Source organism: Schistocerca nitens, chromosome 8, assembly GCF_023898315.1.
Source record: "Schistocerca nitens isolate TAMUIC-IGC-003100 chromosome 8, iqSchNite1.1, whole genome shotgun sequence".
NCBI lineage: Eukaryota > Metazoa > Arthropoda > Insecta > Orthoptera > Acrididae > Schistocerca > Schistocerca nitens.
In genome coordinates this window covers 601,716,383-601,721,468 of record NC_064621.1, presented here as the reverse complement: position 1 = coordinate 601,721,468, position 5,086 = coordinate 601,716,383, and the positions used below count along the sequence as shown (strand labels likewise).

The 5,086-nt window shown below is 38.4% G+C and overlaps 1 pseudogene; it reads right to left on the bottom strand.

Moving 5' to 3' along the window:
* Window positions 1-3,371: 3,371 nt before the first annotated feature.
* Window positions 3,372-3,489, bottom strand: LOC126199993 (5S ribosomal RNA; annotated as a pseudogene).
* Between the last annotated feature and the right edge of the window lie 1,597 nt (window positions 3,490-5,086).

Below are 5,086 nucleotides of genomic sequence, written 5' to 3'. Positions count from 1 at the left end.
AATGAGCTTTATCTTTATGTTGATAAACTATTGCATCTTCTTCTGCCACCTATTGTAGAGTATTTAGATTAAAAAGAATGGGCTAGGAGAGCTCTTACTGTGTGGTTGCATAAAATTCTACTGCTTTCCAGAAGCTCCCTGTAGATGTAACCATTTTTATTTAATAGCTCATTATTTCCAATAAGAATAATTCTGCTCATCGTTGATGGTTATTATGTGTTATGTTCGTCCAGCAACTACAAAAATTTCATTAACTACAGTATAATGAATTAGGAGGTTTTTACAAAGTCATTCAATTTTATGCAATATAAAGGGTGATTTATTCCACTGTGTATGAACTCTAGGGATTGATCGATGATAGGATACTGAACAAAAAAAGATCTAACGGACTAACGTCCAGAAATACGTGGTTTCCAGCTAGAGACCATTTATTCAATCATACTTTTTTACAGAGAGTGTGGTCTATACTCACTGTATGATGATCTTTCAGGAAGCTGGAAATCATGAAGGACATATCCAAAATGTTCTGACACTAGACTTAGAGGAAAATGTGATTAACACTGTGGAAGGCAAGTGGTGTATCAGTACCAGGCAGTTGGTCTACCATTGCAGTGTGAGCCAGACTACCGTATGGCATATTCTCCATGCCAATTGTTACTGCCCTTATCACTTACAGCATGTGCAGGGCTTACTAGTGACAAAACTTTCCACATCGGGAGCAGTTTTGTCACAGTTTGCCACCTTCACGTGGAGTGGTATCTTCAACTTTCATAACAGTCATCTTTGGGAGAGTATGCATTACTGCCATTATATGGAGACAGTGTAACATCAATGCAGCTCAAATGTGTGGGCAGGGATAATTGGCTATCGTATTTGGGACCCATTTTCCTTCCTTGTCACCTAACAGGCCAGAACAATTGGTGTTTTTTGCAGGTGACGTTGCCTCCCCTACTGGAAGAAGTGCCATTGATGATTCAAAGGATTATGTGGCTGCTACATGGTGATGCTCAGCCCACTTCACTGGTAATGTCCGGACACATCTCAATAGTGTCTTCCCTGGTTGATGGATTGGATGAGGGGGGTCCATTTGCATGGCCTGCTCATTCACTGGATCTCAACCCATGTGATTTCTTGTTATGGGGGCCATCTCAAAAGTATCGTGTATGCAGAGCCCTGCTATATGATGAGACAAAAGAAATTATTCAGATGGTTAAGGGAGGCAAAAATTTAATAGTCATGAAGGATCTGAATTCAATAGTAGGAAAAGGAATAGAAGGAAAATTAGATGAATATGGACTGGGGGAAAGGAATGAGAGGAAGCCACCTGATAGAATTTTGCACAGAGCATACTTCAGTCATAGCTAACAATTGGTTTAAGAATCATGAAAGAAGTCTGTATACGTGGAAGAGATCTGGAGACACCAGAAGGTTTCAGATTGATTATATAATGGTAAGAGAGAGAGATTTAGGAACCAAATTTTAAGCTGTAAGACATTTTCAGGGGCAGATGTGTAGTTTGACCACAACTTGTTGGTTATGAACTGTAGATTAAAACTGAAGAAATTGTAAAAAGGTGGGAATTTAAGAAGATGGGACCCAGATAAACTGAAAGAACAAAAGGTTATAGAGAGATTCAGAGGGAGCTTTAGGGAATGATTGAGAAGAACGGGGGAAAGGAACACAGTAGAAGAAGAATGGGTAACTGCGAGAGATGGAATAGTGAAGGCAGCAGAGGATCAAGAAGGTAAAAAGGAGAGAGCTAGCAGAAATCCTTGCGTAACACAAGAGGTATTGAATATAATTGATTAAAGGAGAAAATATAAAAGCACAGTAAATGAAGCCATACAAAGAAAAAAGAAAAAAGTGCAAATTCCTATTAGATTTTGTATGACATATTCTGTGAAATTAACCCATTTCCGAGCTAATGTGTAAAATCTGTAGTAAAGAAAGCGAAAGGAAGACTCAGATGTATTGCTAAAGTTTTGGTGTAGTTTTGTAAAGAAAACTGGATACAAGACAGTAGGATGACAAATAAGAGAGTACTGCTCCAGCATCTGAAGAGTGTATCATGTATGCATTACAGCACATATCAAATTCAGAGATACACTCCTAGGTTTTCTACAGATTAGTGTAGCCCATATAAAACTATAACAGAGATCCTCAAGCAGCCTGCATGGGGGTATTTGTAATAAATGTGATATTGTTCTCATTCAACCATTTTGGATAAATTTCAAGAATACATGGTCTAGAAATAGTGAGCAATAATACTGCTGCCATTACTGTAAGTCTCTCAACTAGTGATCATGAGACTTTTTAAGGTGCATACACAGGCTGAGAGACAGTCATTTTGCTATGCTCGATATGTGACTATAATAAAGGAAAGTCATTAACATTTGTAAGAAATACTCTTTTTCAGATCCAAATGTAATGTCAACAACCTCGATATGTGACTATAATAAAGGAAAGTCATTAACATTTGTAAGAAATACTATTTTTCAGATCCAAATGTAATGTCAACAACATCAAGATAATGGAGATCTCTTTGAAAACTGAAACTCAAGTAATCACTGAGTAAATCTGCCCTGTATTAAAGGACCATAATGTGAAACAATTTACAGCATCTGCTGTGCTTGCAAACACATGAATTCACAATGCTGCAAAGAAATACTTGTATCCCCACTGGTAGAATAAGAAACATCTAGAAATCTCAATCGTAAGTAATGTGGCAACAACTGAACAATGGAAATGTAAATAAACTGTTATTTTCTTTACTACTTGAATGTGCATTTTGAAATGAAAACTTTCTATGGAGTTTGTTGTTTTGGTAATTCTTGTACATTTGAGAGGCAATAATAACTAACTCTTGCCTCATTAATAGTATGATTTAGGTTTTCCATGATTTCCCAAAATCACTTTATACAAATGCAGGGATGGTTCCTTTGAAAGGGTGCGACTGAATTCCTTCACTAACCTGATGGTATCAATGACCTCTCTGTTTGGTCACATTCCCTCAGATCAACCAACCATTAATAGTGTTAACTCTGAAGACTTGCGTTATTGTATTATTCCTTTTTTTTAATTTTTTTAAGTACAGTTATTTCACATACAGTCATAGATTTACAGTTAGATAAAAGCTCCCATTCATTAATATATAAAAACGTAAATTCCGTCGACAGGCCCTGGTGGACCCAGTGGTACCGACCGGCCACCATGTCATCCTCAGCCGACAGGAATTACCAGATGCGGATGTGGAGGGGAATGTGGTCAGCACACTGCTCTCCCAGCGACATGTCAGTTTCTGAGACCAGAGCCGCTACTTCTCAATCAAGTAGCTCCTCAGTTTGCCTCACAAGGGCTGAGTGCACCCCGCTTGCCAACAGCACTCAGCAGATCGGATGGTCACCCATCCGAGTGCTAACCCAGCCCGACAGCGTTTAACTTCAGTGATCTGATGGGAAACGGTGTTACCACTGCGGCAAGGCCGTTGGCCATTCATTAATATACATTTATGAAATTGCAGATTCCTTTAACAGAAATTCATTACCTTAGCATTGTTTTGCTTCCGTCAAACACTGTGACAGATATGGGAGTAATTACGTAAGCAATTGCTAAAGAATACAAATAACTCTTAAATGAATGTCTCCAAACTTAAATGAATTTTCAGTTAAGAATTGAAAAACTCTTTTACCTGTATGATAGCAGACATTAGTACAATGCTTTCATGAAATAACTCTTCCACACACACACACTTTATTTATTTAGTCACGAGTGGTCCATTACAGGACAAGAGAGAAAGCAATAATTCCAGTTTACATTGTAATTGTTAGCACATTAATTCACAAGTGGAATCTGATTAGGATGAACACATTTATTGCATACACATATACAAGATATTACACAGAGTAAAAATCAGTACATTCACAGTTTCAAAATAGCAGTGTGCAAGATACTTTGAGTGAGACATCGGATCTAAATCCTCACAGCCCCACTAGTATTGTTCCTGAAAAAATTGCAAAACAAAACATTTGAACTACAGAATTTTGCAGTAGCAGATGATGAGAAGGTGGTGTCATCACGTCTGTCAACATTTGGTCTGAAGGTGTGATGTGCTTCTTACTGACTTTGCCTGGCCTTTATAAAGTGGTGTCTTGTGTCTGCATGTGTGGTTCAACTCCTGTAGCCATTAATCTTTGAAAAGTCAATTGTGCCTGTCATCCCATAGAAGTGTGATAGCATCCTTCTTTCAGTTTGGAGATACTGTGTAGTTATAATTAAACTGATAGTCTTCTGAGTGCTTCAGTGCAGGAATACGTTGGAGGATGCTGAAACATCATAGATATGTTCATTAATTGGTGTGTTCGCAGAGTATGTTGGAGGAAAAAAAAAAAGAGTTCCACTTCCTTCCAGCAGGTGAAAATATGGTGCAGTAAGCAATCTGTCATGTGTTCCATGTGGTCTCTAGACTCGGCAAGATATTGTATTCGTAACATGGCATGGTCGACATTTGCTCACATGTCTGTTATAATCAGAGTGATATGTTATTGAATACTATCATAAGATCAAGAAGTATCCAGATACAGAGATGATACAGAGATGATCTTTCAGATATATCCACAACCAGAAGTCACGTCTGGAAGGCCACATGTCTTGAAATTGACTAGAGGTGATGCACTCGTTACCAAAGGTTTCTCGAAACAAAGCTTTCACGTGCATCCACATCACCATGCAGAGTAAATTGTGCCCTGTCCATACGAATATCTCCCAACCACATGTCATCCATTTCCATGCATGCCAGAAAATGAAGGACAAAGTCACGGTATTGTAGCCTATCATCGGGCTTAATTTGCCACATATTCTGAATCTTGTAGGGATACCAGTGTAAAATGTCACAAAATCTTTTGAACCATTGACAGGAAGAGAGAGAGAATTTCCATGACATAGCTATAGCACGGGCTGCAGAATTTGAGGCATGTGATGCATGGTCAGCTGTAGCTACAGCAATTTCAACAACTGCCATGAGAACAGACTACCTTCCTCTCCCTGCCGTGCCACCCATTTCACTTGTTTCTTCAAATTTCTTAATCAT